Below are 15,840 nucleotides of genomic sequence, written 5' to 3'. Positions count from 1 at the left end.
GTAAATTATGAGATTCATAAGCTACTGGTTTTCCTTCTTGAGACAGAAAGCCACCGATTGCTTGTCCACTTGCATTAGTGAGCATAGTGAATTTCTTTGAGAAGTCTGGAAGCTGTAGTATTGGAGCATTCACCAAAGCTTCTTTGAGTTTCTCAAAACTAGCTTGAGCACGTTCAATCCAAGTAAACACTTTAGCCTTCATAAGTGTATTGGTCAATGGAGATGAAATCGTAGCATAGCCTTGAATAGATGTACGATACCATCCTGTTAAACCAAGAAATCCACGTACTTCTCGTACTAAGTTCGGTGTAGGTCAATCCATAACAGCTTTGATCTTACTTGGGTCATTGAAACACCATCCTTCGATACAATAAATCCTAAATATTCCACTTTGTTAGTGAAGAAGGTGCATTTTCTACGTTTGGCATAAAGTTGATTTTGACGGAGAAGTTCAAGTACTCGTCGCAAATATTGTTTGTGTTCTTCTCTGTTCCTTGAGTAAACCAGGACATCATCAAAGAAGACAAGAACAAAATCATCAAGATGCTCTCAAAACACGTCGGTCATGAGACGATTAAAATTTGCAGGAGTGTTGGTAAGTCCAAAGTGTTGGTAAGCCCAAAAGGCATAACTGTAAATTCATAATGTCCAAAACGAGTATTAAATCCTGTCTTTGGTATGTCCTCCTCCTTGATTTGGATTTGGTAATACCCTGACTTAAGGTCAATTTTTTTGTAGATAGAAGCTCCATGTAATCGGTCAAGCAATTCATGAATCCTTGGTATTGCACACTTAGTTTTTATTGTTACTTGGTTCAATCCACGATAATCAATACAAAGACGTAGAGTACCATCCTTCTTTTGATTAAAGAGAACAGGAGTACTCCATGGAGAAACACTGGGTCGAATGAAGCCTTGCTCAATAAGTTGAGTTAGTTGCTCCTTGAGTTCCACAGATTCAAGTACCGATATTTTTTATGGTCTATGGGCAACTGGTGAGCTCTTGGATTGAGCTCTATTGCATGATCAACATCACGCTTGGTTGTTACCTATGAAAATTCTTTGAAAAATATATCATCAAATTTTGTTATCCATTCGGGTTCAGGTGAATCTATTTTCTTCTCCTTAGGGTTAAGCTTTACTGTGTAAATCCTTTCATTTTTTCGATGACTCTTCATAAGTTTGGTAAAGTTCACTAGTCTGGTCATAGGCTTTTTTCGTTTCCCAAAAATTGTAACCCTAGAGTCTTGGTCATTTTTGAAAGTCAATGAAGCGTCTTTACGATGTATGTGAGCATCATTGGATTTAAGCCAATCCAATCCTAGGATTCCATCATAGATTCCTATGGGTAAGACTCTGAAGTTTGCAGACGTATTATGACCATTTAAAACAAAATTCAAGTTACCCACTGAAGTAGAAGATCTAACCTTCCTACCTGTAGCTAATTTTATTGTAGTGTTTGTGTCAAGGTGTTCATGCAAAATGAGGTTTTTGATGCACTTAGGAGATATGAAAGAATTTGTACTCCCTGAATCAATCAATAAGGTAAAATGGTTACCTTGATACTCCGCTAGGGTTTGAATTACTGAAAATTGTTCATTCACTCCTTGATGTTCAATTGCAGCATGAACATACTCGTTTGCCTGATTTTCTTCACCTCTAGTCCCTTGAGGTTGTTAACTTGAGGTCTTCCTTGAGGTCTTTGATTTCCTCCTCCTCCTAGACGAGGTTGACTGTTAAAATTTCCATTGTTGTTATTGTTGACAGGTGGTTCATTACAAACAAAAGGTGGATTTTCTCGTCTAAAATTCCCTTGGTTTTGAGGTTGTCTCTGGTTTTGGTTAAAGTTTTGCTGATTGAAGTTCCTCTGAATTGTGGATGGTCTAGGTCTAAAATTTCTAAAATTTTGATTTAGACTGAAGTTTCTATGTTCATAATTGTCCACTAATCCTGTGAAGCTTGAATTGTTAAATGGAGAATTCTTGGACTCATGACCAGGATCAAGACAAGTGTAGCGTAAATGATCCTGTCTGAGCTTCATACATAATAACTTCTCTCTTCTTTGCTGTGGATTTCCAAACCTTTGTTCCTCCTCGAGACGAGGCCCTTTGATTTTACGAACATGAGCAGGTTCTGGTTTCCTCTTTTTGGTAGTAGATAACTCTATTTCAATGGGTCTGCTTGCATCAAGGATATCTACAAAATTGGTAAGACGAAGACTCTTGAGTCTAGTCTTCATAGGATTATGTAACCCTGACACAATTCGAGCTACCTTGACCTCTTGAATCATCCCTGCTGGAGCATACTTTTGACAAGGGTTAAGAAAATTGATAATATGATTCTAGATCTCTGGTTCCTTGAGTACAATCAAGAAACTCATTCATACGGTCTGAATGATATAAAATTTGTTCTGATAGTTCTTCTTGAGCTAGGTTTTAAGATAATCCCAAGTTGCAGCATTAGGATCAAGATTGTTTTCTGTGCAGTGGTCACTCCACCAACGCTTGGCTTTTTTCTCTAGTTTAAACTTAGTGATGATAGCTTCGTTTACTGTAGACAAATGAGTCAAATCAAATTAGTTATCCATGCGCTCAATCCAATCTTCAAGAACTTTGCCTATGTCTTTGCCTTTCCCACTAAAATTTCCAGGTTGAGACTTGTGAAGCATAGCATTGATGTCTCTATCAATGATGGTGTGTTTAGGAACAAAAGGTGCATTTGAGTTAGCAGTAGCCGCATTCCCTAGGAGGCATGGTAACTTACTGCACCATATCAATCAAGGTCACACTTAGTACAATATTCTAACCCACTCAAAGTTCTTAAGCCAAATAGAATAGACAGTTGAAGATAAGATGAGAGAGAAATAGGAGAAAGAATAACGAATAGATTAATCCAATTTTTATATCACAAAACTTTGGGGTCCTGAAAAGTCTACAAAGTGTCTTGAAAGTTTCTTATAAATTTTAAGGGCTCTGACATAATGCACCCAATAATATCCATTGTGACACCCTTCTACCAATGGAGTATAACTATCCCATTCCTTGAGTATATCGGACAGGTGATCCCAATAATCCTTTTTTATCTTTGGTTGAAACATTTCTTCATTGGCGTGTGAGTCATATTATTGTTGAGTAAGGGGTTGGTTAGTTAGAGGTACCCCCATTTCAGCGTGACAATTGCCTTCTTGTATCCAAAGTAGTCATCAAAGTAAGAAAATTCTTTTGGAAGCACATCTGATGTGTCCCACCCATCTGAGATGTGTATATTTGCACAATCTACAAGGCAATGGGGTATGCTGTAGGCATTGTATAAAAATTGTACATGGCAAGGATTGTGGATTAGCGACTTTCCAAATATGTCAAAGAACAACTTCCAAGGTGCCGGGCTAAAGGAATGTTGGTCATTGGTTCTTACAATCAAGGTTCTACCCCTATATTTGTGCACATTTCAAGTTTCAAAGTTTACAACTTCAACTTGTGCACTAAAATTCACGTCTTCTTTTTCGTACCATTCATTTCCTCGTGATACATTCATGGGTGATAATGTATTAAAGCAACATGCCATTCATTTATATCATTTTGTAGAAAAATCTACTCGAGTTCACTGCCATTGGTTGTGCTTAGGAAAAGTCACTAATGTACCTGGGCTTCTCGACTCGGTATGTCCAAAAGAGAACATAGACGCATAATTGAAAAATACCCTTTGTGCATAATTACTTGGGAGTTCATCTAGGCAATTAAGAAGATCCATCTAAAAAAGAGACAAGGAGAAAACTTAGTACACATGTGAACCAAAATTGAGCTTCTTTTATTCATCAAAATTTGATTTTTATGATTTCATTACAATATTATGGGTGTCTCAGAGCTAGTTCTCTAAATATTCTTTTAACTCTCATGACAGGGTATTCTCTTAGACCTCCCACGCGACAACGTGGTCTGTAGTTATCTTCTAGTTTTTCTCTCCCTATGACATTTGTAAGACCTTCAAACTTCCTAGCAACTTCAACAATCCTTAACATTTGGGAGTGCATCACCAAGTCGTAGAACATGTCTTCTAGGCCTAACCATATTCTGAGTTGAAGTAGCCTGAGGTTGGCAAACCAGTCTTGAGTTTGTGATGCATAAAAAGAGTCCGATCAGAAACTAAACATGATATAAAAATCCAATTTTGACAACATCCAACCACGCAAAGTTGATGCATCACATCTGCACATCACCTCTCTAGCACATAGAGCTAGTTTTGACCTAGAAAGGTGGAAAGCAATCATAACCATGCATAGGAGGCATCCGCATAAATCCATAAGGTTCCATAAACCAGGTGATAACATTCCATCACCATAAACATGATACAAAATAGCTCTGACCTTTAGGTCAACCATAAACCATAACTTCACACATATGCAAAAAAACAACTTTTTGACATTTTCGGGAGCATGCATAACATGCAAATGAAAGTATTTGACATCAAACCAATGCATCAAGCTCAGCTCCACAACATAGACTAGCACTCTCTCACATCACTTTCCACATATGATACTCACACAACAAACGGTAACCCAAAAAGAAATCCACTTTAATCATATCTACCTATGCAATTTGGATTGTCTAACCATATACCCTCACATAAGTTACTTCCCCTTGGTAGCATCCCTACACGTGTAGGTAAAACCAGTTATGGAATGATTAATAACTCGCATACCCGAGGTGATAACGGAGACCTAAATACATTTATCATCAAGTTTTATCAAGATTTTCAATTGGTTAAGTGGTTTTCCCATCCAGTGAATCTATATAGCGGTTCTCCAAGGAGCTTGGGGTAAAAAAAATTGATTGTGTAGTGGGCAGCAAGTTGTTTTTTGATGTTATCTCTTAGCTCATGCATGATTTTCACATGACACCAAAAGAAAGAAAATGTTCTAAATGATGTGTTTTGGTTTATGAGTTATGACCAAAACAGTGTTCCTACCGCTTTTATGACGTGAAACGAAAAGAGCTTTTTATGCACGCAGGAGATCATAAACGCATCATATGCATAAATTAGCGTGTTAAACATGACGAAATAATCATAGGTCAACTTCATATGTACTCGGTTAATCCATACATGCACTCGTATATGAAAAAACAATCACCGAGAGAGTGACTACTCAGAAAAACAACATAGAGAGAGATGATGATGGCTTGAGCATTCAAATCTTATCACCGTGCTTTAGAATCAATTAGGGGCTTTCAAAAGGCTTCTTGCTTTGCCACAAGAGAGCGGTGATGAGAGCTATGTAGAGGTATTAGCCACGAGAGCTTCCGGACAACACGTACATCGTAAAACAAGAGAGGAGATAGTAAGCAAGTAGAGAGAGAATATCATTCTTCTTTTTCTTCTTCTTCTTCTTCCCGTATACGAGACAGAAGAGCTTATGGAGATGGTGATGAGAAGAGCTTACACCACTCCGTATAACAGATACGTATAGCCTTGCGGTAGTAGACGCAAGAGACCGCACTAAAAATTGAGGCTTGCAGTTGAATTTATATGCACTGGGCCAAGCTGGAGTGAGTCACAAACAGAAAGCTAGCACTAGTTTTTGGCCCAAGAATAGCTGCACAACTTTAGAACTTTGCTAAAAACATGCTTTTGCTTTTGGTGGTTTTTCCCACTTACCATCCAATTTTTACAGTAAAATTGGCCAATTGAGCAATATCCGACCAACTAACGGAACCTTAGGTAGGCCATATGCCGCACCGTGATGTCCCGACATAATTATGACTTTCTCATACTACCCCAACATATTTACGATACTGATTTTTATAAAAATAATTTCCCTAAAAATCCCATTTGGTCCCGTTTTTGCTGTGAGTGATCATTTTTAAATCCGATGGAGACTAAAATTAATATAATTATGCTTAGCTCATCCTAAAAAGCACGTTGCTTTTTAAAAATGTCAAAAAGCACGAAAAGCTAAAAATATCGTAAAAAGCAAAAAAAAAAATCAAAAATTGAAACACGGGTTCCCCTTGTCCACTGGAATAAGAAAGCGGACTCGTTTTTCACTAAAAAGCACTAAAAATCATGAAAAGCTAAAAATAGTGTCAAAAGCACTCAAAAAACAGATTTTTACGAAATTGAACCATAGCTTCCCTGGGAGACGTCGACTAAGGATCCTACCTTGCATTTTGCAAAAAAGCATCTAAAAGCATAAAAAGTATGAAAAAGCTAAAAATAGCGGATTTTCCTAAAACTAAACCAAACGTCTGTCTAACCTACTGCAACATGGAAACGGCCTTGCTTTTTACTTTAGAACCTTCCAATACTGCCAATCAAGCATCTTAAATCAAAATTTGACAAAATAGATATTGAAAGCTATTTTTCTTATTTTTAAAAGAGACCCAAAAATTGTGGATCTTACACATACACATGCAATGAGTAAATATTCTTCATACATGGGGGTAACTGACTTATCATTGACTGAAAAGCCTTCATTTCTCTTCACCATAAGTGAAAATATTTCAAGGAATTAGAGGTGTCTTGAGACAAGCTTTCTTAAGGATGATCAATCAGATCTCTCCTAGTTTAACGAGACTAACCAAAACATTTCTTTCCTAGTTTAACAAAAAAAATTATGCACGATGTTTCTTGAAAGGTATCCTTTTGTTCTTAGTCAGTTTAATATTTCCTAGCTACATATCCACTCCTTAATGGATGCAATGTTATAACTTAAAAAGGACTTAGGGTACTTATAAACTTAATTCATAACCAAGACCCACCTGTGAATGGTCAAAATCTGTTGAGGCTCGGGGACACAAACACTCTCGTCTGTTGGGATGCCTCTCAGACTCACCTCATGGTCATGAGTGGCATTGGCCCTCTTCGTATTGACATCCTCCTCTAGTTGCTGATTTGCACGGGTTCTTTTGGGGGCCATAGTATTCATCCTTATAAAAAGATGCTTAACCATTAGGTAAAGTATAAAAAAATCAAAACTTACCATAATAGTGTCCATGATGCATTTTTATCAATTACTTTAATTACAATTTTTTCAAAGTCTAAGCCCGTTTATTAGATTATAGTATTATATATAGTTTCTTTTGTGTGATATCATCATCATGGGCTCTTGATACCTTGATTTAGCTATATGATCCATGCATAATCTCCAAATTGTAATCTGCTAATTTTTTCTTTGATTTATAATAAAAAATAGTAACTTTTTGACATAGTAATTTTCTAACCACATATATGCATAAGATATGTTTACCCTAGCTTCCTTGTGGTGTATTTAGGCTTTAATAATTATTCTATAATTTTTGAGCTAAATGTCTAATTTTCCCCTTTTAAATATAGTAAAAAATAGCTCTTTTACTTGATGATTATTAATGTAATTATCTTATGAAGCTATATTTAATCCAGCTTTTTGACAATGTATTCTAACTCGAAAAACTATCTTAAGCTCATTTACCAATTATCCCCTTCAATTTTCTACTAAAAATAAAGAATTTAGGATATGACAATGGCTTTACCCTTCTCTCTTTGCAACGAACGACAATCCTTTTTTGTGTGTTCTTTCTTGTGATATGACATAGAAAATCAATTAAATAAGTATGACATATTAATACCGGGTTTTTAACACTATAATCTACCTTTGAAATGATCTTGTTAACTTCTAAGCTGATTTAGTAGTTGTCTTACTTAATTTTTTGCTAAAATTAAAGAATCAACAATAGTAATTAGCAAAACTAATTAACTAATTATGATATATTTGTCAAGGGTTTTTGACACTAGAATATACCTCTCAAAATTATCTTAATAACTTCTAAGCTGATTTACTTATTATCTTACTTGATTTTTTGCCAAAAGATAGAGAATTTAAGAAATGACAATTAAAAAAATTAATAAACTAATTATGATATATTTATCACAAGTTTTTAGCACTATAATCTACCTTTGACAATTATTCCATCATCTTTTAAGCTAATTTTTTAATAATCTTATTTTGTTTTTTGCTAAAATCTAAAAATTTAATCAATAGTAATAATCAAAAGTAATGAGCTAATTATAAGATATTTATCACAGGTTTTTTTACACTATAATCCACCTCTAAAAATATCCTCAACAACTTCTAAGCTGATTGATTAATCACCTTACTTAATGTTTTACAAAAATCAAATAATTTAAGCAATGGTAATTAACAAAATTGATTAGCTAATTATAAGATATTTATCATGAGTTTTTTTGACACTATAATATATCTCTAAAAAGTATCTCAACAATTTTGAAGCTGGTTTTCTAATTATCTTACTTAGTTTTCTGCTAAAATTAAAGAGTTTAAACAATGATAATTAGAAAAAATAATTAACTATTTATGAGATATTATCACACGTGTCTAACACTATAATCTACCTTTGAAAATTATCTCCTCAACTTCTAAGTGGATTCATTAATTAGCTTACTTACTTTTCTGCTAAAAGAAGAGAATCTAAGCATTAGTAGTTAGCAAAACTAAATAGCTAATTGTTAAATATTTATCAAGGGTTTTTAACACTATAATATACCTATGAAATTATCTCAAGAACTTCTAAGCTGGTTCATTAATTATCTTACTTACTTTTTTGCTAAAATCAAAGAGTTAAAGCAATGAAATTAAACAAAACTAATTCACTAATTATGATATTTATCACAAGTCTCTAACACTATAATATACCTCTAAAATTATGTCATGATTTATTAAGCTATATTTCTAATTTTTCCATTAATTTTAGACTAAATTAAATAAATTATACTTTAATAAATACCAAAATTAGATGAAAAATTTTTATATAATTTTTAGAGCTTCCTAATAGTGTTTAGAAGCTCTAAGTATTAATTCACAATCATCTAGGTTGATTTGGTATATTTTTTTCTTAATTAAGGCCAAAATTAGGAAATTTTAGTCATTATATAGATAATAATTAGTTAGATTATTGTTAATAATTAGAGATTTAGTATTACATAGTTTAACTACATATAAGAGAATAACTATCAATAGAGGGATGCTTAATTTTTCCTAATAATTTATAATTATAAAAAAGACCTAAATTAATATTCCTTTCACTAATTTACCAAGATTAGGGTTGATTACCTTGATTAATCACTTAGAGTTTTCTCTCTCTACTGATTTTTGGGTAGACTCTCTCTAAGCTAGAGAGAAAATGCCAGGGTCTTTGAGTCTGAGAGAAAATGTGAAGGCTAAGGACATATTTATAGATTTTTTGGCACCCAGGGCCTGTATTTGAAGCAAAAAGCATTGCATGAAATACCCAAGTGGTTGCTCAAGGATAGGAGGCAGTGGTAAGTGAACCGTAAGCATCTATAGTGGACATATTTTTTCACTCTAGTAAAATCTGTAGAAATACAACGTTTCATTGAGAAAAGCATTGAGGTACAAGAAGTTAAGGAGCATGTAGAGGAAATTACTAAACAGGAAACAAAGGCAAAGAGGATCATTGTAGAGGTGGTTCAGGATGTACCAGAGGAAAATGTAGGGAAAGAGAAATTTGAAGACTTACCTGGCAAGGTAGAGGATGCTTTAGAGAAGAATCAACTTGAAGTGACGGGAAAGTGTAGGAGCCTAATGTGGAGATGTCAGAATGTGCTGATACTTTGGAGGTGCCAATCAAAGGGAGTTACCAAAGTTAAAAATTGAGATGATTGATTAGAAAAGTGTTTTTAAACATTAAGGAGGGATTGTTTAATCAAGGATAAGGGGATTGATTTTTACATGTGACTGCATCTTGGATTTGGTTCCAAGTATTGCAATCCATGAGGTATTACTTACTAATACCTTAACTTTAGGGTCAAGGGATGTATGGGTTCGAGTCAAAAGTGTTTCTCTCGAAAAAACTTTTTGCCATCGGGTCGTCAATGTGTCAAAGCCAAAATTAACTAGTTTACTTTTTTTAGTCAGTAGTTGGTAATGTAATGTAAAAATGGTCAATGGATGTAACGTTTTGAACGTGGTGAATGAAGGAGAAGACAAGGATTGAGACCTTGTGCCATGATTATTCTCTGTTTTCTTTATGTTTATTGTTGTTTTTCAGTTTGTTTGTAGTGCGCTGCCTGTTCTTATCTTGATTCATGTACATCTACTGAAAATGGTCTATTAGTGAAGTTCCATGCATGCGATGGCTATGAAAGATGTTTATACACCTTTTGGAATTTCTAGAATCCCCATAAACATCTTGTACATCTAAGAGAGACTCAATCTTTCATACTCTAATTTGTAGTTGCATCTTTACCCATGGAATACAATTCTTCAATTTCTTTTGATAAATATCATCATGACGGTTGTCGATGGTAGAAAATATCCTTCCAATCTATCATCTTTTTGGAAATGTTAGCTTCATTAATATCCCCACCTAATTTTTACTGTAACACTATGTCTTGCTTTCTTTGTGTCACCCACTCCTCCACATCTATGATAGATGCATTACTTGAGTCCTTGGAAGCACTCAAGAGCCTTCCTTGAACTGTGTTGAATAATTCAAACATCACTAAAATTCAAACCATACAAACACCTAAAATGTGGAGGGTCTGGTTACTTTTCTTGCAATTATCCTCTCTCAATAGCTTCGATAATAGCCAACCATGTATCAATGATATCCTTTGGAGAAGCAACCGTGTGTGATTGGTTTTGTGCAAAATCACTTTCAAGGATGTCTTTGGAGTTGTAACAAAATTTTCATAAAAAGAGAAGACAAACTATCATCAATTAAGATTTAATAATCATCATGGAAAAAAAGATAAACATTTCTAGCAACAAAATCAAATGATAACTCACATCCCAGCTTTAGCTGTCCAAAAGGTGGTCTTGTTGGCTTATTGTAATGCTTGTATTGGGCCCTTAAATGCTTGAGCAAGCCACTATAGGGTAGATTTGTAAATAATTCTTAAAATTCAAAATTTTACATTCTAGAGATGGCCATTGTAGCCTCTACGATAGCATCAATGATTATTTGATCCTTTCAATGTTTATAGATAGGATTCAAATGGTGGATCAAATCTTGACTCAACTCTTCTATTATACAAATCTTTGTGCTAGTGATAGAGTGTTGACCATCAATAATCCAATATTCATACTCTTGAACCTTTTCCTCTTTAAATTTTGTTTGTTTCAATGGAACTGCTTTAGCTTTAACCTCTTCATCCTTGACAGGTTTGATAGGCATCAAGTATGCATGAGAGCAAGGATTTTTTTCCATCTTTGAAAACCACTCCAAAGCTAGTTGGATCTTTGTGGCATTTAGAGCATGACAATTAACATGCTCAAGTGGTTGATGGCATTCAATAACAGGGTTTTCAAACTCCTTATACAATCCAAAGTACCAGTCCTAATGTGACATCCATCAAAGCTTTTTTCTTGACTTACAAGATGAGGTGGCTGATTTTCCACTAGGCTTATCCGGTTTCCACCTCTATATCTTAGATATAGCCATTTGAAGAGACTCACAACATTATTCAAAGTTGTTATCCACTTCAAGATTCCATCCTCTAGTAAAGAGTGTATCATTCTTGTCTGCTACCATATGATCTATTACATAAGAGTTTGATCCAAGATACAAGTACTTTACTCCACCAAACCGTGAAATGCAAACACTCTTAAATTGTCCAAGGTCTTCAAATTCTTTGTCATCCTCTGCTTTTCCCCTCCACATCGTAGATATCTGTGTACCAACACGTTGGGAAATTGCTAACCATATATATATTTCATGGAATATTAAGCTTTATTTTGGGTGGTATCCTTCAATCTGTGAGATTAAAAAAAGATACAATACAAGTCTCAATATAATGTGTATATATATTAAATATTATTTCATAAAAAACAAGCACTTTAAGGGAAAAGTTTTGAAAACTTTGTATAACAAGCAAGAGTGGCACCCTTCAAATTGAGATAGTAGTGAGCATGGTCCCAAGACCATCCTTGTAGAAGTAGTCATTCAGCATCATGCATGGCTGCATGACCAAGCCCAAACTCACAAAGTGAACATGGTTCCAAGACCATCCTTGTAGTAATAGTTGTTAAATAACATGCTTGATCATGGGACTATGTTAGCATCCTTAATCACATGACCATGTCCACATTATTCAAAACTATTCTTGGTCATGAGACTATGCTAGATGCTTCATGTCAACTCCAATAAGAGCAATTGGCTGCAAGACAATGCCATGATGCTTGGTCGCATGAAGTAAGCATGGTCATAGGGCTCTTGGTACTCAAACCATACATGGAAGTGAGCATGCTATTAGACCACAATAACTCTCCCCAAGATCATGCTTCAATGTATAAAATATTTAGAGACTTGTTCAAGAATCTCTTTACCTTGCAAAGGTAATTGGTTGCAAAAAAGTTCTATGATTCTTGGTCGTAAGGTCATGCTACAATTAACAAATCAATATATCAACTTGGATTCTTTGTCTCAAAATCTTATATGAAGACCACTCTTTGGTTGCTAAGTAGATCTCATGGTTATAGTACCACCTTCACTGTTGTGCAACAATACTATATCTAAATACATGGAAAAGAGCCTAGTCGTGGGACTATGTTAGCATGGTTGGTGGTCACATGACCATGCCAAAATCACAAAGTGGGCATGGTCCCAAGACCATCCTTTTAGTAGTAGTTTTTCAAAAGCATGTTTTTGTCATGATACTGTGTTAGAATGCTTGGTCACATGACCATGCCAAAATTCATAAAGTAAGCATGGTCTCAAGACCATCCCTCAAGTATTTTTTGTTAACATAGTTGGGCATGCCACCATGCCCAATTTGAATGTCTACACTATATCTACATAGATGTAAGCTAGCTTGATCATGGGATTATGTTAGCGTGGTTGATCACATCACCATGCTCAAATTCACATGGTGAGCTTGATGCCAATACCATCTTTAAAAAATAATGCGTGAATTTGGCGAGGAGCGAAAATGAACGAGCAGTACGAGAAAGGCATGAAAAAAGAGAGAGAAAGTATTTCATAGAGAAATATATTAGGATAACATTTAAATGGTGCTATACTCTCTGAATAACAAGGCAACTCACTATGATTTGATAAAGGGAAAAAATAATTTCCATACAAAAAAATAATGCTATCTAGAGGGCACAACAAAATGTCACTTACTAATCCAAAGGAGCCTCGTTAAGAACAAAATCATCATCATCATCACTAGCAAAAGCTCCACTTCCATGCATATTGACTCCACCTAAATTTCCATAAAAATTTGCAACCAAAGGAGTAAGATATCTATCACATGTGTGTCCATCATTATCGATGAGCATACAAGGACGTCCCGTGTGCATGGCAGCCTTCAACATATGTCCTGTTCCTCCACCAATCTCCAACATTGTGCCCATAGGTGGACACAATGCTTATAAAAAGAGTAACATATGAGATGCACTCCTCTCAAGAACACCCCTCCATCCTCCACTCTTTCCTGCACAACGTGCCCTTGATGAAGAAGGCATGTAATGACCAATAATCTCCAAAGAGAGATCTTGTTGGAACACATTTCCCACCTTCGTATATAGAAATAAAAATATGTTAGGGCTCAAATGCAATTTAGTACTTCAAAGAGTGCATAAATAAGAAATTGTAGATGTCAATTCACCTTATTTCCTCTTTCCATATTGAAAGAGGGTTGCATTCCAATTTTATGTAATGCCAATACAAGAAATGTGGTCACCTAAACAAGATAATGAAAATCATCTTGAAATTCTCAACACCTAATTCTCAACACTTACCTTACATATGTAATTCTTTTGTGTATAATAAAAGTAGCGAATAGTATACCTTGAATGGATGAGTATACTTTGTAGATGTCATGTATGTCTCTGAGCAATCTAAGATCCATCTCAATCCCACCACTAAACCTGCACGTGAACTCATACACTCCACCAAAGCAATTGATGAAAGTGGACAAATCACTAATATCCACCCCATGTCATCCATCACTGTGCTTGCCACCAAAATAGAGCACTTGACATGATCCTCAGACAATGCATTCCAAGCAGGTAAGCCATCAAATCCAATAATGATGTCACATGAAAGTCATCTTAATTTTTATAGGCATGCAAAAAAAAACAATACCAATGAATGTAGGTTTGAAAGAAACCTGTAGGAAGATCTATCACGCTTAAATCCACAGCCCAAGCACATGGTTTAGAATTTTGTATTTTTCCATCCCTTTCCAAGCTCATATAAAACTCACGTATCACAGCAAAACCCTCCTTGAAGTTTCCTATAATGAACTCTTTTCCTAGCACAATAAAATCGTAGTTCCATACTTTTACTTCTTTCAACGAAGTTCTCTTATGAAATGAATGAAAATTAGCAAGTGGGATGTAGGTTGGTGAGCCCTTGCTAGTCTTCTTTGTGGAAATGCTTCCACCAACCAAAGATTTCATGTCTACACAAAAAAGAAATTACACATTTTAACATACATTGTAAATAACTAAAAATCACAAAACACAATATGTAACATGTGCATGCTCAAAACATAGATAGATACGATAGATAGATACAATAGAACTTAATCATCATCTTTTTAAAATAGTTGGGAACTCACCATTCAAAGAACTTCCTACTTTGCTCGTGGATGGTGGACAGCCACCCTTCTTTCCAATAGTTTGAGCATCTTGATCATCTTTGTCCTTGAGTGCTTTTAATTCCTCATCTATCTTTTTCCTTTGATCAAGAGTCATTTCTTCCATAGACTCGGAATCTGATTTACATTCCCCTTTCATATGTTTAAGATATGCCTCCTTCTCCTCTTCCAAATTCTCTCCTTTTTTCATGTCAAGCCACCAAGGATAGGGCTTACGCTCCCAAGCATCCACCAAGATAGCTCTATCAAGTGAGCCATTCTCCCTAAATATGGTCGATGTAAACATACAATACGTGGGCGGAGAGATGATTGTCCAAGCTTTGCAAATGTCTGGCAAGCATTGTACCTTTTTTGTAACCAAAAGGTGCATCAAAAACCTACAAGTGATACCTACCAATCAAGATCTCAACAAGCATCACTTGAAGAAGCTTTGATATAAAGCTTAGACAAGTAAAACATACCTATAGACCAATCGACGTGAAGAGTTTTTCAAATCCACATGCTTACTTGGGGCGGTTCCTACATTCATCTCTTTTTGGAAGTCATAAAATAGCACACCTCGATACCTACTCCCAATGTCACTAAAATATGCTTGCAAGATCACACCCATGGGAAGCTCTACTTTATTAGTGCCCGTAGTAGAATCCAAAACTTGTTGCAAAAGTCTAGTGGCATCTTCTAAAAGTTGATCCATCCACACCTCTTTGGCCAACCAAGAAATGTATTGATGGTCTCCAAGTGGCATACCATAGCTTTGACGAAAATTTTCATCTTGGCCCAACATTTTTAGCATCCTCAATCTTAGCTCAATTGAACATGAAGTGGACGAAATAGAGTACAACTTTTCAATAGAAATTTTGAATCTCTCATCTTCAAAAGGAAGCTTCCACAATATTTCAAACCATTCTTTTCCATTAGCAGGATTAACCCACTGGGAGATTCTACAACAAAAACAAACAAATATTCTAATAAATCGAAACACATTTTTATCAAGTTTAAAACTTCAAAACTCACCCGTGTCATTTTTCTGTTGTAAGTCTTTATCACACTTGTTCGTGTTGTAATAGTTGCCCTCAAATGCTCATCCTTCGGTAAATTTGGAGATATCTTGTTGCAAACCAACTCATAATCTTTTTTCCACTTTCCCTACAATTAAAAAGAAGGAATTAAATTTAACTCACTATAAAGATACATAGACAATAATTCAAATCAAAACCAATAA

The 15,840-nt window shown here is 35.1% G+C and overlaps 1 pseudogene; it reads right to left on the bottom strand.

Moving 5' to 3' along the window:
- Positions 1-14,374: 14,374 nt before the first annotated feature.
- LOC147451025 (uncharacterized) lies at positions 14,375-15,402 on the bottom strand (annotated as a pseudogene).
- Between the last annotated feature and the right edge of the window lie 438 nt (positions 15,403-15,840).

This window comes from Adiantum capillus-veneris, chromosome 9 (assembly GCF_014529385.1).
Source record: "Adiantum capillus-veneris isolate H3 chromosome 9, ASM1452938v2, whole genome shotgun sequence".
NCBI classification, from domain to species: Eukaryota; Viridiplantae; Streptophyta; class Polypodiopsida; order Polypodiales; family Pteridaceae; genus Adiantum; species Adiantum capillus-veneris.
The sequence above is the reverse complement of the archived record's forward strand: the minus strand, read 5'-3'. Positions and strand labels throughout refer to the sequence as shown.